Source organism: Nothoprocta perdicaria, unplaced genomic scaffold (assembly GCF_003342845.1).
Source record: "Nothoprocta perdicaria isolate Ctin4 unplaced genomic scaffold, notPer1 scaffold_0, whole genome shotgun sequence".
Lineage (NCBI taxonomy): Eukaryota > Metazoa > Chordata > Aves > Tinamiformes > Tinamidae > Nothoprocta > Nothoprocta perdicaria.
In genome coordinates this window covers 16363266-16390109 of record NW_020454092.1, presented here as the reverse complement: position 1 = coordinate 16390109, position 26844 = coordinate 16363266, and the positions used below count along the sequence as shown (strand labels likewise).

The window sequence follows — 26844 nt, the reverse complement described above, 5'->3', positions numbered from 1 at the left end:
GGGCCTTGTCTTATGCTGTGCTGCTTGTCCTCAGAGACCTGTATTTACCCACTCCCACACACATCTAGTACTTCCTCCCTCTGTGAAAAATACTGGGACAAAGCTGGGATAATATGAAAATCTGCTTATTTTCCCACCCTTACCCCTTAGCTTTAATTGCTGCCTTTTTCATCAGTCTTTGCACTTTACCAAGCCTGGATCTGTAGCCTTGCTTACCCTGGTGTTGCACTGCTAGTGTGGCAAGAGGAGGATGGCAAAGCACTGCTCTTCCCTGGATGAAGGCAAGCTGCCATAAGAATCTCTGTGGATCAATAAAACATGTTTTATGTAAATTGTAGCAGCTGTCTCCCTTAAATTAAACAAATGGATCTAGTCCAGCGCACAGTACTGTGGTGCCCCTTCTGCTTTTTAGGTGTAYAGAAAGTTTCTCTAGGAGCATCTGGGAACTATATTTGTCATGTCTCACCTTGGGACTCTGTCAGATTAAGAACTGCAGTCATTTTTTTTTGTTTTTCCATCTTGTTTTCTTATTACTTAGAAATAAAAAGTGGCTTACATTAGAAAGTCTGTTCTGTGGTGTCACTTGGATTAATTCACCCATGTTTTCTGGGGCTGTTTTGTCATCTTAGCTATAAAACCAGAACTCCAAATTACAGTACAAGCTAATACAATGTGTGTGTCACTTCAATACCCTTGCTCCTAAGGATGGTCCTAGACAATCGAACTATATGCACAGGTTTTAAATATTTTAGCTTTCAATTTCAGTTTTGGTAATTAAAATAACTTTCTGTTCTACTTGGTGCCCCTTGATAGGGTGAGATGCAATCATCACAACCTGAACTACAGGAGCCTCTATTTCAACACAAGAATGGATATCTTTACTGTGAGCGTGGTTGAACACTGGAGCAGTTTGCCTAAATAAGTTGTGGAGTCTGAAAAGCCAGCCAGATGTTGGGGGAAGTTTAGATGAGATGATCTTCAAGGTATTTTTATGCTCTTCCTGGAATAGGATTTATGTGAATGGCACTGAACATGTCCTAGTAGAAAATCAGTAAAGCTTTTGTGTTACTTCTTTCTACTGAACTAACAATGTGTGAGAGATTGGAAAGACTGAAAAACTTTCATGAAGTAGTAAGTAACMCTATAATGTTATGGAATTCCACGGCTTGGATTTCCTTGTTTTACTTTGCCTTTTCTTGGATGAATAAGTGGAATGCAAAGAGGAGAGCTTGTGATATGACTGGATAAAATTTGAAAAGGTTGATTCTAATGTTTAAATGCAAGGTGCCTGAAGCTCTCCAGCCTCCTGAAATTCACAGGAAAGTCTCCTTTCCTGTGACTCCTGAAATTCATGGGAAAGGARACAGAAAGGAGACCTTCTGGATGACCTTTCAGGAACACGTTGGGGCATAATTTGGTGCAGATATTTAATTGTTTGCCTTTTTTCTTTTCTTTTTTCCTCTCTCCAGACTGAAGAAAAACTATAAGGAGAAAAAACATGGTGGGGGGGGAAGGCAGTTCCTCTCAGTGCTGAGATGAAAGCTCAAGAAAAAAYAGAAAGTGCAGAATAAAATTATATTCTTCATTCTGATTTGATAAAGAATTTTTAGTATATTTTTAAATATCTAATTGCTAAATAAGGGTTCAAGAATAAACCAAAGTTTTATTCGGCAGATATTGAGCTGATACGCTGCTTGGAATTGTCAGATTTGTCTTTTGAGTATGAATGCCATTAGGAACAAAAGTGATTGTAGATCTCACTAAAACTCATGTTTTATTTTTAATTTGGTTATTACACAAGATCTTTGTTTTCTGCAGTCTGGCACAAGAAGACATTATGGTTTAGCTGACAGTAGAGTGAACTGGTAAACTTTTCTGATTAGTTTTTCTTCCCCCATCCCTTGTAAAGTGTCCTACTCCTATTGAAAGGTATGGAACTGGGATGAGATGGGTAAATAATGACCAGGGAAATGTTTTTGGAAAAAAWTTTGGTATCTGGATAGAAGCCCAGGATAGGATGCAGTGATTGTCTTAAGGGTTTGCAAAAAGAATAGCAAGGTTTCTGGTTGCTCTTCTTACATGTGGAATGCTTACGTTATCTGACAGGACTGCAAAATAAAATCAATACGTGATTGGCCCCATAGAGGTGGAATACCAAGGGTTATGGGGGTGTTTTTGCCTGAGTTTGTGGGTGTGGATTTTTTGATAGCTTTTCTGTATCAGATTGCATCTAATGATACTTTTTGTGAATGAGCAGGGTTTTTGTTTATTGCGTCTTATGCACAAAAACTTTCGGATCGCTATGCACCCACTAATGTTTAACTTTTGACTTTTGCAAAAGGAAGGTACTAAGAAATATATGTTTATATATATATATATAAAACATATCTAAGGCTGACCCTGTGGTCTTCCTGAGCTGGCACTCCTCAGCTCTACATTGTGAGAAATTCCAYGCTGTTTCCCAGTAACAGTTTGTTGAGATTTCAGGTTTGCTGGATTCAGGATCTGAGAGAAATCCATTTTCCTAGCTGCTGCTTCCCTGTCATGGACATGCAACTTTCTTCTCTGAGTCTTGAGCCTTGGAAGTTCCCCAACACTGCCCTCCTATTTTTCCTGGTTTCTTATCCTTTGCACTCTGCTTTCTAGTTCTTTGATCCATAGTTAGGAATGCATAGAGAAGCAGATATAAGTTGTCCTCTTCTTCCTGAGGCAGGCCACTTCTTGGAAGGAATGTGGATATTTTTCTGTAGCTATCAATAAAGACATAGATGAGGAGGAATGACTTGTTCCTAAGCCAGAGTAAGGGTGACCTTCAAGTCATCTTTAAATGACACTGCAGACATATATTAAAATAACTCAAAGGAATATGTTGCAGAACATAAAAAGCCTAATATGTCTTGAAAACAACCTTTGAAAATGTAAGAAGATAAGACAAAGGACAGACAGGAATGGCGTGAGTCACAGAATCTAAATCTCCACTATTGATGAGAACATCATAAATATTCTTTCATTTTAAACTTTTTAAAATAGTTATGCATAGTTTTTCCATTTTTCTGCTTTTGTTTCTCACAAAAAATATTTTATATATAGCATGTAAACAGAAAACCACTGATTATTCTAATGCAATCTTACATAGTTACTAAGGTACTGAACCTTTTAATAAAGAAGCAGATATTTTTAGAGCTAATGCAAAATAACAAAACAGCTTTAACAAATTACCCTTAGGAGATTGTTAGAGTTTTAATCGGTTTCTTGTACTTAAACTCATTTTCCCAGCATGATGTACACTATCTGTGGGAGCTTTTCATAAGAAATTTACACTATGATTACAGCACCAGCTATTTCAAGTAAAAACATTGTGAAATGTTACTATTGTTTGGGCAGTTGGAACTGAAATGATTGAGTGAAGGATGATAGTTATGCTGCAGGCTAATTACATGGCTAATGTCTTTGCTTTACATATCAATAGATGCTTCTCGAGATGAGCAATAACTGAGACTCCATTATCAGTCCAATACAATGCACTTAAATTAGCCACCATTTATGAATACTCTTAAAATAAGGGCTGGCTAGTGCTTAGTGATATTGTACTTGACGTGTTTTTTTGGTGTTGTCAGCCTATACATACTGCATATAGGACATGAAAGAGTTTTGACGTAGAGAAACTGTTTTTAAACTATTTTGCTATTGGATGTATATTGATTAAAGCTATAGAAAACTTTCAAAGAAGACTGAGTTCAAAAAAGACCATCCAAACAAAAGGGAAGGGAAAGGCATTTTAGCTGAAAATCTGAAGAGACCTTTGATACTGCAGTAACCAAGTGTCAGGGTGTGTGTGTCAGTCAGAGGCTTCCTGACACTGGTTGAATCGATGTTAATGGGGGGTCTGTTTTAATTTTTGACTTGAAAGTCCATGGGTTGCCCAAATTTTCAGCTTTAAAAGGGAAGAGAACATTCGATGTCTGAAATTGCTTGCCATAGGCTTTGAAAGATTTTTTGCTTGTTTCTCTTTATTTGACAAACCCTGCCTTTTATTCGAAAAACTCTTCGGTTAAGGTAAATATGGACTTGAATGAATGACCTAACAGATTTTTGTAAAGAAAGATAGTTTCCTCATTGTCCTCAACATGGAAGTTGTACGTGGATTAAMGAGTTAGGAGCTACAGACAGAAAAGGTTTTAAAAGTGGGATTAATTAATAATCATTAATTACGGAGTTCTCATTAGACTGTCCCCTCAAGCCTCACTCTGACAACACAGTACTCTTTATATCAGTTTTGACAGTAATATTGAAGCTAATGTTGATATCTAAAGTGGTTAATATCTGGTGACAGCAGCTTGCTTTTTTGCTTACCCATACAGCATCTACTCTTTGAGAGTGTAACATTTGTAGACCAAACTATCAGTCTTCTCTATAGATATCATGTCTGCTGAGTTGTATAGCCATGCCATCTAGAAAAAGCATGTATTATATAGTTAAATTTCAAAATGCTTTTGAAAGCAAATGTCCAAAAAAATTACCTGATTAAGTGGAATCAGTCTGTATCAAATGCTGAGAGTTGCTGGACTTCAACCCTTGCTTCCATCTGTTTGTTTTTTTTGGTTTTCTTTGAAATAATCAGAGATGTGTGTGAAGGAGGTGGCCAGAGTGTYTCCTTTGCTAGACAAAGGAGGCTTGACAGGCGAAAAATATAAGGAAAAAAAAAAACAGCCAAAATAATTGCCCCATGGAAAAACACAAAACAAGGAAAAATGTATAGGCTTTGCCAGAAGTGAGAACTTGTAAAATATGATTAAGATTTTAACCTAGCAGAAGGTAAACACATGTAGTTTATGCATTATCATTTAACTGCAATCTTTATTTTAGGCTGTAGGAGCAGTGCAATGGTTACAATGATCTTTACAATATGTATCATATTTCATTCCTGCCTCTTTTTTTGTGTGCACTATAATAGAGGCTGTTCAAGCAGCAGAGCTTCAGGGATGTTAAACATTTGCCCACTAAATGTTTGCGTTTATGATCATCTTGCTTCACTTATGGGTGCTTATATTAATATCAATTGATTTCTTTCTGTTTCTTCATATTAGTTGTATTTAGGAGATTGATTCTGCTTTTAATTAACTTTGTCATGGTTAAGAACAAATATGACCCATACTTGGGAACTTACTGTCTAGGATTTTAGTAWGCCCACAGCACCACAACTTCTTTTCAATTTTGTATTGAAAAGATATGTTTCATTCTTTACCCTGTACCCGAGACTTGATTCAGCAACTAAATTTGAATAACTTTGTGGTACAAATTTTGATATAGGAGAAAATGTAGAAATATTCCGGATTTCTATGCAAAGAAAAACTTCTATACTTCTTACTTGRATAGGAAAGGAAGGACAAAATTTTGGACTCTTTTCTTGGGAATCTAATGGGAGGGTTATCCGTATATTGCTTCCAACAGTAGAAGAGTAGTAGTCCAGAGTACTATCAAGTTGGAAAAGGTCTCAGTGATAGAATAGGAAGGTTTTTTCAACTCTTATAATGAGAAATAATAATATGCTAAGTATTGTCACTAGCAGAAATGATTATGCAGTAACTTATTCAAGAGAGACTATTTCTTTACCAGAACAAAACAGTGGACTAATATCTAAAAATTCTTGTCCTTTGAAATCTCTTGGAGGCCTCTTATATCTGCCTAAATTTGGGYATTTGATAACAGACAGATATACCAGGAAGCATAGGAAAGATTTCTGGCAGTCATGGATGTGGAAGAAAATAGATATATTTTCCTGCCTGAAACTGAGAAGAACTGAGACTACTTCAACTTGAAATCGGTGACCCCGGCACTGCTCAGCACATGACTTTGCACTGCTCTGTAACGCAGAATTCAAGAATAAGAATGTGAAACCACTGAACACTTTAAATACAGTTATGTATCCTCAGTTCTTACAAGAATATAGCTTGTCTGTATTTTACAAGCACAAAATAAAAATTATTTCTATAGATACTGATGTTGTAAAAGTGAGTTTCTAATTTTTTTATGTGTGTAGCTTTTCTGTTTTTTTTTTGAGGCTGTTGAACATAAGGATTAGAAGGTAGTTTTCTATTTTTGTATCTACAGATAAGAACCTATCTGGATTTTCACAACAGCCACAAACAGAAGAAACTTCTAGCTTCTCTGAATAATACTTTTAATGTCCTTTGGTACTACCTYGTGTCTGGATCTAGATGTCAAACTTGCATTTGCAGCAATGATGCAATGAAGTGTGGAAGTATCTCTCTAGGTATCTATGTTTTCCTTAGTGAATAACTTTAAGGTGAGTAGAGTGTATAGGACTTGGAACGAAAATAGTTACAGAAACTGCCTTTAATGCAGCCGAGCGTTTTATTGGTTACTATATAACTGAAACTTTATTTTAGACCACAGAAAAGTCACTCCTTGCCTGAGCTGACGTTGAAATTATCTCAAGTGAGCTCCTTCTCTAGCTCACTTGAGATAGTACTGCTCTTAGTTTGCACCTTCATTTTTCTTTCCTCAAATACAATGCTGGCAATACACAATATGCACTTCACTTAAAATCTCCTGGTATTACTCGGGCTCACAAAATTTGAGTGAGAGTATGACTTATGCAATCCTATAGATTTGGAGGTTGCTAGAACCAGTCAAATGTGTTTATTGCTTGTCCTTCTCCATGAATTGATCTATATTCATGTTTTAAAACAATCTTTCTTGGTAAAACTAAATTGAACTTCCAGAATCCTTTCATGCGAATACTTACTGTTTTCACTTCATCTTTGATACAGCAATGTAACAATTAGTAAACAAAATTGAAACACTGATTAAATTTTTGAGTATTTCCGAGCTGGATGCATTATGGACACAGGATAACTGAGCAAAAACGTGTGGTTATCTAATGCAACTCAACATACATAAACTTCTTTCTTAACATCTTAAATAGAATTGCATTTTCTTCTTGGTCCTAAGAAAAATAACCATTTTCTACAACTCATACAGCTGTGAGGTAAATTCAGGAATGGATAAGAGTTTTGAGATATTTGAAATATTTTCAAAAGTAATGAATTCAATGTGAGGCTTGATTTTTGTCCGAGTTGATATATCTTTTTTTTTCTGACAATCTTACTAGTAAGTTGTATGTTAGAGGCTTGCTTTGTATATTATTATTGTTCTTTCCGTAGGAGCTATATCTAGAGATTACTACAAATGCTACTCCGTTAAGCAATAGTCAGTGCACTTTTCTTAACCATAACACTTGAAATTCAAGATCAGATGAAAATTTGCACATACGAATATTTCTTTGATTTATTAAAATTCTCAGATTTCTATCAAATTTTCTTCAAACCTACAAAGACCAAAAAGCCATAAATAATAGTGATAGTTGATATTTTTCTGCTCATTCTCCACATGTGGCAAAAATCTTAAGATTCACCAGGAAAAAGTGATGATCTTCTAAAAGAGAAAGAGATTGGATTTAGCAGTTGATCTACAACTTGTCCATTAGACAGTTTAGTGATTTTATGAAGAGCTGCTCAAATAATAGGTTTTTTATGTTGTTTGTCTACTAGCTTTCAGAATCACTACTATTTTTTTTTAATTCAGCTGCCACTGAATAAGGGATATTAGGAAAAAAAATACAGGGTTACCTTTGTCATAAAATATCCATCTTTTCTGTGAAACATTTCCAACATTCCTACTCAAGSGGTTTTCTCAGAGCAGTTTATTGCAGTAAGAGATTCAATTTTGTGTTTCAGCACAAGAGAGAACTTCTGTCCAGTTTCTAGTTAGAGCAACCATTTAATGATAGGTAAGAGTATAGCAGTGCTTTGCATGAACAAGCAAGGAAGTGTCAGATCAACTCCTTAATGCAAAGGGATGATTTATCTAGGGAAATAGTGTATTTTGTCACCAAATAACAATATTGGAGGTTTATGTCCCATGCTTTAAAAATACATTGGCAAGTCATTGGCAAATACTTCTCAGAGTCAAGAATAGACAGTCAAGGATTTGATTTTTATGTCTGTATTTGATCAATGGAATTGGCTGTTTAAATTCTGTCAAGATCTTGCTGGCATTTCTTATATTTTGTACTGCTCCAGAGCAAGACAAAGTATAGGTTTTTAGGAACATGCTTTTTCTAGCAGTGTATTCCCATTGTTTGCATTGTCCATAGCCTCAGCTTTCTCTGATATTGTAGAGCTGAGATTCACTGAGGCATGGCTGTTGTCAATCTGTTGATGAGACCATGGCCATGTCCTCTGATGTTTCTTGGTATGTTAAGTTCTCTGTCCCTATAATAATTCTGATTCTTCCACTACTCTTAAGTGGGTTTTCAGTGTCTCTCATGAACTGGGGAGGAGGGAAGAGGACTGAAATTGGATGCAGTGTTTCTTAAAATGTACGAAGCAGAGTGAGGCTCTGAGCTGACAGGTTTTTTTCTTATGTGTGAGACTTAAGCTTACTTTTATTAAATTGTTGGCCCAATCTTTCAGCCTACTAAAGTCTGTCTATACAATAGCTTTTTCTTTCTCATGTAAATTTTGAAGGAATGAGATTCACTGTAAGAATGTACACATGCTATTTAAAAAAAAAAAGACAATTACCCTTTGTTGATGGGAAGCTGAGGCAAACTTTGAAATGATTTTTGAAAGTTGATTCTGCAGACAGTCTGGGAAGAATCCAGGTGTTTGGTCTACCTAGAGCTGTTAAACCATGTGAAAAATCAAGTAGTCTTCTGAACTTTCTAAACAGAATGACTTTTGTAAAACTTTTTGATAGAGGTACTCACTGGAGAATAGCCTGAAATGACAAGTTGATCCTTTCACTTGTGGTACAAGTTGTTATATGAGTTTCTATCACATCATATCTACCTTTTCCCCCATACTTATAGAATTCATGTCTTCTAGTTTTTAACGAGGTATCATCTTTCTGAAAATATTAATATTCAAGAGATCTATTATGATTTAAGTTTGCAGCTAGCCCTGCTTGTGTCTTAAGGATATGTACAGTATCTTCCATGAAATGCACTAATTCAAGGTTARATTTTACTTCTATAGTATAACAAATTACAAAAAAAGTAATATACACACACAGTACTTCATATGATTGACTTTAGAACTTTACTTTGAGTTATCAGTGTCAGTTTGGTGAATTGCTTAAAGTAGATGTGGGTCACATGGATTATAATAATTCTAAATGCTTTAGCGACAAGTACTGAAYGGAACTTCACCATATAGAAATATACTTGTCTACTAAGAAATTAGTTTCTGATTGACCAGAACTCAGCCTGTCTCACTTCAGTGCTATGTACTATGCAGGACATGAAAATGAGCATGSGACATACTGAAAACCTCAGGTAGAGCTCTACACTGTGGCTTATTTACCTGGGTAAAATAGGTAAGCCCCATCCTATTGCTCCTTAAACTGATAAACATAGAAACATCAAAATCTGTGTTGGCAAGATATTTACCTTGTCTTGGTTCTCTCTATTGTGTTGTTTTCAGTGAAATGTTTTTTACTGATAATTTGGAGGAGGGGATGCATTTTACAATACTTCTTCAGGAGCCTTTTCCAAGGTTGTGGTTCTTTGTGGGTCTTGGCTGCTGTCCAGGCTCTGATGGAAAAGAGGCACAAAATTTCCATTCAACTCCATCTTTAATTTGACCCATGTTTTCTGATATACGCTTGCTTGTAGTCATGGTCATTTCTGGGAGTTCTTTTTCCTGTGGAAGCAATTGCCATAATGAATTGAAAATCTCTTGTAAGAAGGCCGAGAGACAATGGCCATTATATGTAGAATTAGAAATGTGTATTTGCTCAAGCAACTTGGACAAAATTGCTAAGCAACTTAACCTAAGCAACTTAGCTTGAGGAGAGAAGAATAAGAATAGGAAATTACTATTGCTGGTGTTCAGKTGGGGAAAAAAACACTCCATTTAGTGAAAAGTATTCTCATTAAATATAAATGTACTAGAGTCAATAAGATATGGATAAGACCCCAGAAATGAAGTCAGCTTGCATTGGTTGAATTGAATATATATACATTAATATGCCTTTCATTTTAATTTAAATGCAAACTAAATAGTCATACAAGTGAATGTTTTTTTCATCTCCATTGTTAAAGAATGTTTTATGTGAACAAGAATGTTTCTTTCAAAAAATGTCATTATTTGAAATATTTCCAATTTTTTAGAAGTGTTTCCTAGTGAAAACTTTATTTTAGGAAAGACAAAAAAAAAAAAGTTTCCTTGAGAAAACCATGAATCTTATTGTTTCTTGTGCTTTGTCTAGCTTTCAGACATAGGCTGTGGGGSAATGATCACCTGGGCCAGAGGATCACTGTTATAGAGGTCTATTAAACAGTCACCTAAATCTACAGATGATGAATCTGCTGTCAATTTAAATATTATCCAGCAAAAGTARTGGGTCTGCTGTAATCTTTTTGGCCCAGAAGATGGAAGGGGGAATATTAAAGTTTCTTAATACTCAAAGAACTTGTGATATCGCATGTAATGTGCTGTATTCTTCTAGACAGCTTAAGGGTGGTAAGAAATAGTGTGCGTGTGTGGTGTTTTTTGTGTGGGCAGGAATAAATGAATTTTCAAGTATGAAAGTCTTCGGGAGTTCAAATGCTTGTTTTGTTCCCCTGAATATGCCATTTGACTTAGTAAAAGTGGTCATCTCTTTCTTTTGAGCTAGTCTTTATAAAACCATCCCAGCCACAGCAGTCCTAGCAATGTTTTCTTTACCTTCCCTTCCCTAGTTTGAATTATGGCATCTTGGCAAACTAATATAGATATGYAAAAAATATAAAATCCATATACTCTGTCCAATCCTCTACTGTGGGAAGGATCACTGGTGGATAATATATTTATAATGGATGTGATCTTTTACCTTGCAGAAATATTTCCTTTATTCTAAGGTCTTTCTCCCTTGTTTAAGGCCATGCACTTGTTTCCCCTTCTGTACTTTCTGTACCCTTTAGAACTGATGCAGTTTGCAGCATGCTCTTAAATACTAAATATTAAATTTATTAAATGAACTATATTGCTTCAGGAGGCAAGAGGCTTTTCATATTTGCAGAGAAGACTTCATGTTCTTAAACTCTGTCTTGATTCCCTTMGCTGTGGAGGCTGCAGCATCTCTCTCCTGTTTAAGTGGAATGTGGCTGCTTACATTTTTGAGATGGTTTTCTCAAAACTCCACAATTTCTTTAGAAACACTTAAAAATACATGGAGCACAAGCATTGTAAGTGTCTCCAACACCAGCTATTCTTGGGAATATATCGTAATAAGAACCATATTAATAAATAATGTATTTGCTGATTCAGGGCAACAGGCTCAGGTTCTGTGTATGATACYACAACTGACTAGCCTTAGGAAGCAAATTGCTCTTTCTTATGTTCAAGGGAAGTTCTGACCCTCCAGTTTATTTTGTTTTTGGCTGCCAGAGGCAGCCCTGAAGCCAATCCATCTCAAATAGATTGTGTTTGCATGTAGTCTCAGACTTTAGCCCAAAAGTCAGGCTTGGCCATCTTGGGGCATTAACAGAGTTACAAATGCAGGTGCTTCCTCTGAAGAAGTGACGTTAAGTAGATGAAAGGAGTGCTATGGAGACAGGTTTTTGTGTAGGCAGGTTGCAAATGACTGTATCATTGACAGGATGTGCTAAAGGTATTTTCCTCATTTAAAAAAAAAAAAAAATCAGCCCAATGCTATCTTCAAAAAGAAGTGTGGAGATTAAAGGACAAAGATTCAGTCTTTTGATTTTGCCATTAGAGATGTACATGGAAACTGTTTTATCAGAAAATCCATGTTATATTTCAGCATTAGACTATGCTTTATAAACAGAAGGTAGTTGTGTTTGATGTTTCTATACTCAAAATAGGAATAAAATTATCAGTCTGTAGTCATATTTCTACACTCCGAACCTTTCTAAAGATCTCATGGYATTTTTAGACTGGATGACATTCTAATATATAATTATTGATTGGTCTGTTTACAGTGACTCTGATTTTCTTCTTGCCTAGAAAACTTGCCTAGGTTTTAGGTCTTCAGGGATGTCAGCTGTTTCAGAAAAAACAAGGTGAAAGAGATCTGTGTTTTAGTTAGTGTCCAGTTGTGCAGTACTGGAAGAAGGCATGATACTAACTGGAGACCTAGTTATTTCTTAAAAAAAAAAAAAAAAAAAAAAAAAATTGCCCTCCCCCTCTTTTATTTTTTGAGTTTTCTCAAAGATGAATTTTGACCCAAAGCAATGTGTAAAAGAAAATGTCCAAGAAAAAGATGTTAAACTGGCACAATACTTAGTGACAGAATTCAGAATTATTTCCTTAGCATGAGTAGTGTGCTCAGTAATTAATAAAAGTCTATCTTGTTTTTTCTTAAGACTGACAATATTTTATACTAAGAAATTGTTTTTTCATCCAGTATTTCATGATGCTGTGCAAAAGTAGATAATGTGTTTCCTTTTTATTTGAAACAAAGGGCTCAGTTTATTCAAGGTTACACATAATGAATAGTAAATTAAGCAGAAGTCATTCCTTGATTTCCATTTACCTATTCTTTTTACTGGGTGAAGATGCCTTCTTAAGCCTGTGTGTTCAGTTACATGTGATGACCTACTTTTAAGGTATACTGTAACTTCAAAGCCTATACAAAATGATGAGAACACTTAAAAGGCAATTCCCTAAATCTGTTTTTGGCTGATTTTGCTAATGTTTCTAGGAAGAAGTGGATTTTTGTATCCTGTCTTTCTGACTTTATGCCGTATTACAAGTTTCTTTTTCTTGATTAAAAATTCCTTTTTTCTGCTTGCTACAAAAATAGTGAAATAAACTATGTTTAGAGTGAATGTGTTCAATTATAGAGTCAATTTCTTGTTTGCTTTTTTGCATTTATCATGCATGTATACAGTGTTATATATATACAAAGAGGTTGCATTTATGGTACTCAGTATCACAGAAGGATCATGTAAGAGAAAGGGTTCTCTAATGAAAAGCATAACTCCTGAATGCTTAAAATATTTCCATGTTTAATGTCAGAACTAAAGTGCGTGTGTAAAATTAACTGCTTGAATTTTGAACAATGAAAATACAGGGAAAATTACAACATAACAATGGAAAACTATGTGAGTGAAAGTATCAGCTGGAAGAATGATAGCTTTATTTGACAGTGTTTTGACATCATTGACATATTGTTGTCACTGGAGATCTTCCTTTCTGTGTTTGTGATATACTATTTCAATCCATATTATCCCAATAGAATCGCAAACACTGAAAAGATCTGGTATGTAGTAGTCTCTTACTAATGTGTGAGCTGACATGTTGATTGTTCTTTCATATCTGGGATTTGTGAGACTCCTGTTTGAATAGCATTCCCCAATACTAATAAAGGAGAGAGAGTTGACAAGGGGACAGGTGTTTTGAAAGTGATTAATTAGCATGTAAAGAGCAAAGAGGCTTTTTGCTCTATTTTTGTACAAAGGGAAGAAGTAAAACTGCAGGAAATATTGTTAGGAAATGACAAGTTTATCATAATCCCTTACTAGACCAATAATATAAATATTGCATCCAAGAAATTAGTTATAAAAGYAGAGCTTTAAAACTATATTTTGAGAAACATGTGAAGTGGTTATAATTTTTCCTAATTTCTATGTATTTATATATCAATCTATTTCCCCAAAAGACAGAATTCCRTCAGCACAGGGAAGTCTGGGTAAAAGGCAGACAAGGAAAATATTATTTGGGCATAAGGATGGTCACTTATTTGGGGATAAGGTAAAAGATGGACGCGTAAGGTAAAARGTGGTCACTGCTGTTCTCAGCCAAGGAACTCTAGTTTTGGGCAAGCCCAGAGCTCAAAGAAGTTGGTGTTATTTGGWGATAAATACTTCACGTCTGCTTGTGAGTAATAATACATAGGAGAAAAAATCCTTACAGAATGCTCCTGTGCTGTGTTTGTTTTGGTTTGGATTGATGGCCACATATTCATGGCCAATATGTGGGGCATATGTTTCTAGTCATGGTTAAGCAAGATTGAGGTAAGATGTAGCAGCTACATCAAGCTTTGAACTGCTTATTCAGATTTCCTGTAACATCAGATTAGTGTCTTTACTTGCATGGATAAAGGAAACACGGCCATGTGTGTTGAGTAGCAGAGAAACTATCAAGAGTAGGTCAGTTCTTGCTCAAGTACTGCTTAAGAAAACAATGAAGAGCAGGAGATAGCAGTGAAACAATTCCCTGTAGATAAGCCCCTGAGGCTCATGTCTTCTGCTGTCATCCTCCGTCTCAGGAGCCCAAAGGTACAGTGATGGGAGAAAGCAGGAAAGACCAAGTGCTCCTTTCCTATAAAGCCCAATGAGTCTTTTTTAAATGTATCATTGGATTGAATGCAACAAAAAGTTTTGAGTTAGAGAACAATTGATAGAAACTTCCATGTGCATCACTAAAGCTTCTGGACTTCTATATGCACCACTAAAGCTTCCGGGAGATTCTCTGTTGTAACAAATATGTATTTCTAATTCATAAACAGTCATCTTCAAGCTATCATGTCTTGGTTTTATTTTGGATATTTTTTTCTATGTCTGACAAGTTTATTGTTTAGCATACCAATATATACTGAAGGTAGCAGTAGATCTGGAGATGAACAAGGGGTTTTGGTTTCCCATCCACATATTGTTTCTGGAAAATGGGATCCATTTCTTCATTTAGTTCACTAGTTGCTATGTTTCTGGTAAACATTTCAATCCTCRGCATAAAGCAGCAGATGGGAATAAAAATTGTGGGTGCCAAGATGTGTGGGAGAGGAAAGGACTGTGAAATGATGAACAAGAATACAGAACTGGAGGAGAATAGTCTTGGTGGGAGACAGGTGGACTGGACAGACCTAAGGSCAGGAATCAGAGCACACTGTAAAGGAGGGGAGAGAGAATAAAAGTTGGAAGAGGAAATGGCAGAATTCTAAAATAAAGTTCTCCATAATCCTCTAAAAKAAAGAGGAAGCAGTAGAGAAGAAAAAATAGCAGTGGGTGGAGAACTGTGCTAATGCTCCTAATCTGCTTCTCATGTCCTCGTGTGTTCTTAGCTAGCTTGCATCTTTGACACTGCACCATGGAGACGTAGGTATGAATTTTTTTCTAGAGACTGAGCCACATAGCGTGTTTTCTTTTTATATGGTGTAAGTTATTAACCCAGCAGCTGTAGTAGGACATGTTTCTATAAGTTTGCTTCTCAGATGGATTGAAATATTCATCTGAATCTCRGTCTAAATTTGTTCGTGGCTGTTTTTCTACCTCTTTTTATGCTAAGATTTTCCTTAGTTAGAAGCATGCCTGGAGGCTTAACTGTTCTGACAATCTATACTGTTTTTTTAACTGTTAAGAACCTAGAAGAGGTAAATTCCACTGAACCCCATGTGAGGGTGGTGAAGGGTCTCTTTGCTGTAATGACCCATCACTTCATGAGAGCTCTTCATTGCAACTTGCGTTGGTTCAACACAGAAAGCTCTTGCTTTYGTGTGGCCTATCCCTTGGTAAAGCTCTTCTTGGCAGTTCCTGACATCTTATATATAATAAAAGTAAAACACTAGCTGACAGTTTGCAGCATTCTAAGTAAATACCCCATGCTGTGAGTGATACACAAATGTTGCATTCCCTCAAATTGTAGAAGATGAGGCTTTCAGTGTATGTTATCACTGGCCTTTCTTTCCTGTAACAAGGAGCTTGGAATGTAGTCTAGGGAATGTTAAATAATTTTCTCCAGCTTTAATGGCTTTTTCTTTTTTCTTTTTTTTTGAATTAGAATTGGTGACCTTGTCATTGCAGACATTGCAAAATTGATTTTGCCATTTCCTCTACCAGCRTTAGTAAAGAATATGTTGTGCAGACAGGCAGAAAAATGCAACCATCAACATGTTAATATAAATGTATATCTTTTTATGTTCTGTCTGATGAAAATAACTGTACCACTGAAGAACTGTTTAAATGATGATAAACAAAACAGTGTGCCTTAAAATGCTTTTCTGATCATTAACATCAGTAAAGTTAAACTCCAGCAAAAAAGTACCAAATGGAATTACCTATGCAGAATAATTTTAGACTGCAATCCCCAGATTTCCCTCTTTTTTTAATGACAACCCTTATACTTCTCAGGGTATTTCTGCAAGCTACTTAAAGCACCCTATCATTAATCCTGAAATATGTATATATCTTGTATTGTTAGTCAGATGAATGTGCTGTAGCTCTTATGATCACCTGAAGAAAATTACAACTGAGAGAAATATTTACATTATAGATTTGCAAAATATAACAAGATTTCAAGTGAAAATATGTAACCACATCCTGCTGCATGTAAAAGGGATATGACTTGGGAAAAAATACTTCAGAGAACCTGGGAGCAAAAGTGCCTAAATTTGGATTAATGTATGAAATTTGCATAATCTTCAAAATGTATCCTGATTGCTAAAATTTCCACAGTCTGGTAGGTATCTGGGATTTTGCCAGTAAGCTTTTCTTACCCTGTGCCTTCAGTTCAGTGTGAGCTGCTGAAGATGCGTACGAAGATGTTCAGCCCTGGCTGCACTAAATCCAACCCATGCTCTGAAAATACATGTTCCTTTAAAATCGCTGAAAATACCATTGAAACGGAGGCACAAGCTTTCTCGTTGATCTGAGCTCCAGGTCAGGGCCAATTCTAGGGCAAAGCATTTCCTTTCAGTACTCCCCATGCTTAGGTTCCACTTTGGACACTAAATTTTCCCATGTCCAGCTTTGCTGAAGTGTTATCCCAGCTTTGCTGAAGTGAATAGAAWTTCCCAGACAGCAGTTTTCTGTTCCTGGGCAAAATATACGTATGTCTTTAAATCTTCTAGTTTTCTGTTGCTAAATTGATTTAGAAAAGATCTCTAAAACTGTGTTCAATACTCTTAAAAGACGGTGGTGCTTCCACATGTATAGGTACTAAAAGTGTTCTGCGAGTGTCTCCACTCTCAATCTCTGTTGTAAATGATAAGCCAAGCCTGTACTAGAATATTATTCTTATGCCTTCACAAATAAAAAGTTCACAATATAACCATGACTTTAGAATAAGTGTCAGTGTTTACTTACTAGTGTATGTTTCAGTATTATTAAAAATACCACCACTACCCCTTGTAATTCAGTGAAGAACACCGGTAATTTAATAGAAAATAAAGAAATGTATTAGAGTTTCAGTGTTTCTTTTCTTTGTGATGTAGTAGATCTGTTCAACTCTAGAAGGTTTTACGCTTTTTATTGAGAYAAATCCTAAAATCCTTATTCTTTTCTTCCCCAGGACAATCTCCTTTTAAGTTTAATGAGATCATAAAGCTTATGCTGCTTTGTACAGTACTCTGAGATGTATTGTGAAAGAGATTTAAATATTATTGAAAGGGCAAATTGGCTGAGCTTAAATTAAATAAAGAACTGTAGGACCCTGTTTACAGAGATGGCTTTTTTTTTTGTACTCTTAAATTCTGTGCTTTTGTTCCAGAGAGCAGTGAATTGCTCTGCCTTCATGTAAAATGGCTTAAGAGTGATAGTTGTGTCTGGCCTGGCAACAGGGGCTATCCTTCTGCTCTTGTACATGGTCGGGCACTTAATGGATGCATTTGCTTGCAGAATTGCTTGCTTAAATAATTTACTTTGACATGTGGCTGCAGCATTACAAGTAAAATAGAATTTCTTTATTTCATCTTAAGTAAAACCTGCYCTGAATGGCTGCTCGTTCTATTAGCTAAGGCCAACCAGGGCAGAACCCTAATGGACAAGCGCAATAAGGTAGATTACAAGTCATTTTCAGTTTATAAACTTGGTCAAATCCATGAAGAATGAGCCACGTTGCTTATATGAATATTGTAGTTTCATAAAAAAAAATACAGGCATGTGCTCTGAGAGAAAATGATAGAATAAATGGAAATGGAAAATGCATAATCATATCAGTTTCCTGATGATTTTTATTGAGTTAGTCATACCAGCACTTAAGCATTTTGTAATCTACTAAAAATGCTTTTACAGTATAGAAATTTTATATTAGGAGGCTGACATAATGCAATCAAAGCATTTAGTCCAAAGCCTTCATAGTAGGAAAATTTATCCACATATAAATTTTTTCATTGAATGTATTATTATAGTTAATATGTAGTTAGATAAAGGTATCTGGTCAGAAATTATCAAAATTATTTAATAACAGTATATTTTTTTTACTGGTATGCTGAGCACTAGAAAACAAACAGGTGAAAGAATATACTAAATTTAAGTAAGCATGGGAATATATGTTAACACCAAGACCTTTACAAGCAGAAATCTTATCCTTGATTTAGGCTAAAGTCAGGGTGACCTTGAAGTAACAAATTATTAACATGGTTATCTCTAGAAAAAAATTAAGATATTAAAAAGTGTTAATCATAGTATCAGGGCTACAATTAGAAGACAATAGGATGCACTGGATTATACAAACCACAATGGAAGATAATTGAAAATTAGTTGAATCCACATACTTGATGGAAATATTCCAATTTTGTACAGCCCCTTTAAGGAATGAGTATATAAAGACCTATACTTTTTAGCAGAATAATTCTTGAAAATGTGTTTGGAAATTTTCAAACTCTTAATGTGCTTGACATTTGAAACTGTATGTTTGCAATGTTTGTGGAGAATGCAGTTCAAGCTATATTGGATTCCTGTGTCCGTATTTGCAAGAATTTGATTAAGGTTTGCTGGAAAGTCTAATTTGCAGGCCGGTAAATTATATAAGGCACTTTATTTCTATCTGTCACTGTAGCTRTCAAGGATATGGTTGAGTGGGTCAGAATTCCTGCTTTAGGTATTGACAGAGGCATATGCTGCTTTTCTGACTACTGCAGCAGATCTYGGTGTACTAACTTTTTAAAGTTATAGACTCCTGGGTGTGACTTTAGGAAACCTGATGCATTTTCCATTGTTAAAGTTGTGGATCCAGCTGCTGTGTAATTCTTCTTTGGAGGTCATATATTTAATATCAGAGATGTATCTTTTTTAGATCTGCTTTGTATTTAAAAAAAAAAAAAGCAAGATGTCAGGATTTAAGGAAAAAACACTGTGTAAGTCGTCTTAATCATTTGTAAGAGGACAAATAAGGGAACAGSTCTGCGTTCCCTTCTATACTTCGGTGCATCGTGGTGGCAGTGGGAGATTTGCATGGAGATGCCTGATGTCTGCATGGCAAAAGCTTTGTTCTGCCAAGTCTCGTTGCATGGCAGTTGCTTGAGAGCAGGATAGAAGAGGTCGTTTGAAGCACGTATTAGAATGATCCCAAAATTTGTCTTTTTGACTAGGGACAAATAGCTTATTCCAAAGCTGAGACTAAATTTCCTGAAGTGTTTCACACTATGCAAAAGTAATGTTTCTTCTTCTCTTCAATTAATATCTATTTAGATACTGTGTTTAAGTATTTATTTAAACTTAAATATTTAAGATATTTAAATAAGTTTAAATATTTAACATGTAWAGATACTATCTTCATCTCCTCAAAGCAGCTTTTCATCTCATTTTTTAGGGCAGCTATCTAGCTGTTAATAAACAAATTTCCTTTTTCTTAAAATCTTCCATGTAGAAAAAAATGCAATTATAAGAACTAGTAAACTGAGAACGTTTACTAGTAATCGCATAACCAAAGCAGTAAGAACTATATACTCTAGTAGAATGTTTATGTCAACAAATCAGGTAATTTGGGTGTAACAATTTGCACTTTCCTGGGCACTTAAACAGCAGATGCGTAGAACTTCTATGGCTTGAGGGTTTAGTAGGTCAGCAAGGTAACTGCAGCTTGAAAAAAATAATTTCTGTTTCATGTGAGATGGTGCAGGGCAGCTGTAGGGCTCAGGTATGATACTAGCTCTATATGTGAGGCTGTCTTAACTTTATTCTAGAGCTTCTGTTAAATCAGGAGGAATCTCCTGATTTGGATGGACTTTGGACTGAGCACAGAATGGATATATTGTTGTTTAAGCATGAAGCATATGGTAGACAGCTGAATCTCTGTTGTTTGCTCAGTTAATAGCTTCTTTAGAATCACTACATTTATTATTGGAGTATATGCATTAGGAGTCAAATAGTCTTTGGATTATCCATCCAAATTTGTTGGATTGTTGGAAGCAATCCCTGAGACTGGTGACCAAGATATCTTGATTTACAGCAAAGATATCTTTATTTTTCCATATCAAGGCTCCCTTCCAGATGGGAACACTTCTTAGTAAATTCAACTAAAAAATTAGTTTGGTAAATTCAACTAAAGCATTAGGAGTGTTTAAAAAGTGTTGAAAATTCAAAGATCTAAATGCCTGTTGTGTGCTACTTAGAATATTTATTTAGCTTTTACCAACACAGTTCCTAGAGTTTGCTGCAGGTGCAGTATATTTTTTACTTAAACTACAAAATGTATGTAGTATAGAAAAGTTCTTTTTTTGATATCTTAAGAATGCTTATTTTTTATTCTTTTATTGCCTGTGTCTATTACAATATGGCATTGGCTGCCAATTGTCATCTTCTGTAATATATTCTCACTTGCTCGTGTCTTTCTATGTCTATCAAAATATTCAATTGCCCACGTCTCTGGTGACGGTGGCTGTAGGTGAGTGCAAGCTGCAGTGATGGAGTGTTTTGCAAGGTGCATATCCATGTCTACCTTTGAAGTTTATCTTTCTTCAACTTGGTATTGCCTATTAAAGCTGTTGTCAGTAAACTGGCACCCACTCATAATCACTTATATTCCCTGATCATTCTCTTTATATATATATATATATATATGTTACTGGCAAACTTCTGTATTCTTTCTAGGCCTACTTCTTACCTCTGTCAGCTTGGCTTTCTCCTACTAGTGTTCTTCTATATTAATGTTGTTTGTGGTTTTGCTCTCTGTCATTTCTTTTTTACTTTTTCATTTCAGAAGCTTGGTGCCATGCGGAAAAGGCATTGTACTTTTTGCTCGACTCCTTGTGTCGTTCCAGCTAAACCTATTGTCTGTCTGATGTTTGCATCCTGTGTTTCTCTGTTGTGCTCCGTTCTTCCCTGTCCTGATGCTTCTGTCTGCCTCCTTTCCCTTCTCCAGCTGCTGGGGCGCATGATGTTCCTGGCAGCATATTTCATATTTTTGGAGGGCTTGGAGCTTTGCGTGTGACCAGTTTGGAGAAACTAACGTATTTTGAGACCTCTGAGGTGGGATTTATGCAAATTTCCTTAAATAGAGGCCTCTATACTGTCTTCTCTTACTTCTCTCCGTTGCACTGTTGCCATACAGAGGGAAGTATTCTCCTTTTACCTTAAGCTGGCTGATAATTTGTCAGTTGTATGCCTGGACACGTGTGACAAGGCAAAGCAAAGCTGGTATGTTTTCTGATATCTTCATACTGTAGTGTCCACTCTTGACTGTGGCTTTTCATATCACAACTCATTTACTCATTTCATCTCCTTAAGTTGTAACACAGAATTTCTGCACTGTCCTTTTTCTTGTCAGAATGTGCAGACTACATACAGACTCTGGCTTCTTTCAGAAATCTTCACTACCCTGGTTTATTCGACAATGATAATATCTCCAACCTAAAGTATGTCTAAAATGAAGTAAAAATAGTCAATTATTGTCATACATTTCATCTTGCAGTGCGTTTATATAGGGCCTCTGGCAATTGTGTGTGTGTTGGGATGGGATTTTGTCCTTTAGTACAAAAAAAGCCAATAAAACCTGATGAGTTGACACAGCACAGACTGGAAGAACCATGTTCATGTTGGAACCAGGTTCACGTTTGAACCATGATTAACTTTATCCTATAATTTCACCACCCTTTGTTTTCTAACAGAGTGCTCTAGGTCTGAATTTCAAACCATGACCAACACTAATCTGGGTGTAAATCTGGAGTATGTACAAATTCAGGCTCCTGTATACCCTTCCTCACTTTCTAGCTTTTGTAGAGACTTTAGCATATATTTAAAATGATTATGAATTTATGAATCGTATTTATGATTATGAACCTCTGCAGGTGGGGATAGCAGCTATCCTGCAAGCRTTTTTTATGAGTTCTGTTTAGAGAGAATCTGAGAGGAAAAGCAGAGTCTATTTCAAAACATCAAAATAAAAAGCAAGTCCTTACTCTGCCACCATGGCTTGGGGGAGGTATGTCTCCTTAAAACTTTTGTGGTGCATATATATATATATATATTTTTTTAAGAATGTTCTTGTGTGCTCAGACTTGAGCTTACCACAGTGATCACAATCGTGCTGTCACCTTCTCTCCTTCTCCATCTGTCTCTGTTCCTCTGTTGTCTTGCACATGGGAAGCTGTCTAGGGCAGGAGATATGTTTTTGTTCTGAGCTTATAGTGTCTCAGATCTAGCACTTAGTGCAATCAAATCCTGCTTGGTAGCAGAATTATCAAGTTTTACGATGCTAAAACAAGCACTGCTATAAGCTTTGCTTTTGTTAGAGAGTTTAGTTATGCAAATAACTATTTTTCCCGTGAGTTTTATCAAAGATTTTATGGYGTTAAATTATTTACAATAAACACATTGTCTGTCTTGCTGCTCAGCATAAATTTAGAAGGTAATTTTAGCAAGGTAAGAAAATATTTATGAGGAGAAAGCAGAGGTAGAAATAAGAGTGATAAATGAATGAGAACATGCTGGCTGTGTTACTAGTCTAGAGGAGATTTCTCATTTCTAATCTGAGCTCATTTTATGTTGTTAGGAGACTTGCATCTGTGTTATGTGCTGGTTTTACCCATCTTTGTGTGCTGAATGCTCTTATATCCTCCACTAATCCCTAGCTCTACTACAGCTAGGATGTTGAGCCAAAACTACCTGGGAAACACAATATCCAGGGAGGAGTGGGAACATGGTTGTGCTTCTTGTACTGTTGAAATTGCACTGGGGGCTGTAAGAGCAAGAAGGGAGTTAATCTGGACTTTTAGAATGGAATAATGATGGATAACCTTTAAAAAAAACTGCTAGGAGATCCAGGTGGCAGGAACAACCAGGAGGGTGTGTGGCCCCTGGAGCAAGAGGCCACGTGCAGCGAGGAGAGCTGTTTTCGGCTGCCTCAGGGAGAGGTCCCTCATGAGATGGAAAAAGGTTGTAACAAGTTCTTTCTATATTGTAAATATCATATGTCAACTCTGCATTGGGTCTGCCTTCTGCTAGTTTACRTAGACTGAAATGTCAACGGCACACTTCCACTCAGCTTTATGTCAACTTATGAAAACAACTRTTTACGGTAGCTAGGTTAGTAAGAAAGCAGATTGTAAGTGTTGGGCTAGAAGTGATCCAGGAGATTTYGCTGTTATAGCCCAGGGATCTAATTTTTAATGCAAATATCTTATTCGGGCATTATAGAAAATACGAGGGGTTTCTGTACTTTACAAAAGAGATATAAAAACAAGAAGACAATTTGTTGTATATTGTAGCRTATTGGGAATGTTTATTTCTTCCTGTAGAGATGGAGGAAACGAAGCTGATATTGGCCAGATAGAAAACGTAGCGAACATACAAAATGTATTTTTACCAAAATGTAAAATACCAACAATTGTCAATAAATAGCTACCTTAGAAATGTTGTCTATATGGACATCTGCATGGTAATCTCTGATGTTCTGTTTTATATAATTCCCTAATTCCTGTATATTTGTGGACTATTAGAAGTAATCCAGCTATGATCTGATGGCCCCATATTCTTGTGTGAATTTTCTCCTTGTTTAGCTTAACAGTGATTATAATAAAATGCTAAGGGAAGACAGCATTGATTATATAGCCTTCCACACCYTTGGTTTAGAAGGTTGATGTTGTGAAGGCAGGATTGTCTTTGTGTCTATACCCAGCACCTTTCTTATAGTAAGAAAAGATGTCCCATGTGGTGTTGCTTTTCAGTAATGTCCTCACTACATAATCTACAAATCTAGCTTTATCCAGTTGATCTAGTATCTTATATATTTGACTTTGAGTTTATTCCTTGTTCTGTCCTCCTGACTCTGATCTTTACATGTTGAGGCAGACATATACAGACAAAACACAGTGAAAAATGTTCAGTGACCGTTTACTGAATTATTTATGGCAGCAGACAGCAAGAAGTTAAATGGTATACTTGGAACTGCTACATTACAATTAGGAGAACAAGTTAATGATGACAAATAGGTGTAAAAGTCTTAGGAACATCCCCCCAAGGGCTTTTACAAGGCCCTTATAGAGATCTACTTCTGTCAAATGCAGAAACCAAGACTGTGCTGTCAAAGTGATGATTCCATCAAATTCTTCACAATATATAACATACATTGTACAAGCCTTGAGAAGAAATTTGGCAAACCCCATATCTGCTTATCATAGAGCTAAACATAAAGCAGAAGCAAATGCTCACATTGTAGCAGATAACTGGTTAAAAAAGTTGGAAAACCTTCAGCACCCTTCTATTCAGAAAAAAATCCAAAATCTTCTAAGACAACTTGAGAACAGTTTCTGGCTGTAAAATAAGTGATGTTATGCCATACTGTAGTGAAGATGGTCAAATACTTGAAAACTGAATGGAGAATCCGCTGTCACAAATATATTGACAGCTTAATAAGCTTTAGGTGGAGAGTTTTCATGAATAAAGTTCTGCTGTTTTCACCCCTGGCCCCCATAGGATGCAGGTCTAACATCTACCCAAGGATTCCAGAAGTTATTGTGCAACCTCTGCTAGGCRTCAGTTCTCAGAGACCCTCCTGAACTACTCAAATGTAGAGGTCAATGACTCATTAAAAGAAGAGAAAAGATAAACTTGTTTGTTATATTACAAGATGAAGAGAAAATGCCTAAAGATTTCAAAGACACAAAGAAAGTATCTGTCTCTGCAAGCCCAAAAGTCTACTTGCTCTGTGCTAATCATAAAAATAACTTTTTAAAAAACTGTTGGACAAAATCCTTGCTTGATTAATGCAAGTGAGTCAAGTGATCTYTTGGACTAGGTGAGACATGTTCCAACAATCACATGAACCTCAAAATGAGTGTGAGTATGCTGCAAGTTTGTATAAACTGCTTGGGAAGTTCCATCACCAATTCAACTATCAAAATGAATATATACATGCAGTTTTCTTGTTTACTGCCACATAGAGTGGCAGTAAAGGTTCTTTTTAGCACGGTGGAATGGCAGGAATTTTCACTGTCAAAAAGAGTGAGTGCTGCTGTGCCTTTACGTGACTCTTGCCTAATACCTCGTAGCTTCTTGGTGCATTTAGAGATAGCAGAAAGCCAGAGCTGGTGGATTTTTCCACTTGTAATCCTGGATATTGAAGGTGGTGAATTTGCCAGCCTGTGTTGAGGTCCCTGCAGTGACTGCCCATTGTTGGTGWCTGCATACACAGTGGAGAGCACGCCATGTCTTAGCTGGTCATCTCTTAGACTGTTTTGTTTGTGTTAGGTAAAGCAAGCTCTGCAGAGCCTGTGGTTTCAGTGGTTCTTTCAACAAAACCCTTGTCTGCTAGACTAACTGCCTTGAGAGCTTCTGAAACCAGYTGCCTTTGTCCTTGCAGTTGGCCTGCAAGTTGGATGACAATATAGGGTCCTCATGTTCCTCTGGGATTCAAAACCTTATCTGGCAAAGCAAAGATTCCTGCAAGGAAGCCTGTGGTGATAGCGAACTAGTTTCAGGATTCACCATGATTCAATTGCAGTCATCTTAATGGCTCGTTCTAATAATTTCTCCCCTTAATAAGTTCCAGGCTACTCTTTTAATATTCCTTATAGTGCAACTAACACCCACCTTGCCTATCTATTCCTTTTCTGGCTGAAGGGAAAACTGTTTATGTTTTATCTTGTTTAAACTCTGAGGACCTCATTCATGCTTTTCCACCAGAGAGAATTCTGCATTCTGCAAAACCTCAGGATAATTTTATCCATGTAAGTAGGCATAAACTCTAATTCAAGAAGTGTTCAGCTCCAACTGTTGCTTGCACTTACAAGCTTTTTTGATGTAGAATGATCTCTACATGATTTGCAGAGAATCATGTCCTAGGTTTTCCTTTGCACTGTCTTACTGAGATGTCRGATGCCACAATCCAGATAGTAGCTGGATGGGTTTCAGTTGTGATAAATTGGTCAAGTCTTGTTGTTGTAGTACCTGTGCACCAATAGGCAGGCTAATAGAATTGTACAAACTTCTAAATGTGATAATGGCCAAGAAATGTTACTCTGTCTCCCAATGACTAAAGCTGTGCCTACTGCAGAAGGGCTCTGGACAATCTCCAGCAGTTCTATATCCCTCTTGTACTGGGCAACTCAGAACTAAATTGTCACGCTGGCACTGTACTCACTCTTCATCTAGGTAGACTAATTTAGACACAGCTAACTTCACAGCCAGGTGCTGTCTGTGAACCATAAAAAGAGTTTATATATGTATTAGACCTCCAAGTGCAAAGAAAACTTTTATTCCTTAAGTTATTTATGGAGCTGTTATGAATATGAAGGATGAAAAGTCTCTCAAGTCAGAAACTGAAGAAGTTATTTTACTGTGTAGATGGTAACTATTCCCTTTCCAAAACATGTGAAACTAACACTGAAGAAGATGCCACGTGGAACTCCAGAGTGCGTTTAGTGTCTCTCTTCCTCTGCCTTGGATGCTACATAAAACTACCACATGCAATCAAAAACTCTATCCTGTTTGTATAGTGTGAAGTCAGCAAATCAGGAGATTGGAGAAATACCTATTGCTCTCAAGTTATTAGTCTTCAGTGATTTTTTCCATGCTCAAACTCTGTGTGCAAAGCACAATAATCTGAAGTTAGGAAAAGATTGCTGGTCACCTGTGAGTGCACTCATAGGGCAGTCCTT

The 26844-nt window shown here is 36.3% G+C and overlaps 1 protein-coding gene and 1 long non-coding RNA gene across 3 annotated transcripts in view; both read left to right on the top strand.

The window, feature by feature from the left end:
- Positions 1-26844, top strand: part of AGBL4 (ATP/GTP binding protein like 4) — a 442154-nt gene that overhangs the window by 108318 nt on the left and 306992 nt on the right. The gene's annotated exons all lie outside the window — the stretch shown is intronic.
- LOC112942920 overlaps positions 1-26844 on the top strand; it is a 55273-nt gene that overhangs the window by 20293 nt on the left and 8136 nt on the right. Inside the window, exon 3 of one of the 2 annotated variants that reach the window (XR_003248483.1) lies at positions 5710-5989. The exons of the other annotated variant lie outside the window; for it this stretch is intronic. This is a non-coding gene — a long non-coding RNA (uncharacterized LOC112942920). Of the gene's footprint in view, positions 1-5709; positions 5990-26844 lie in introns of those variants that run through there. 2 annotated transcript variants of the gene reach the window in all.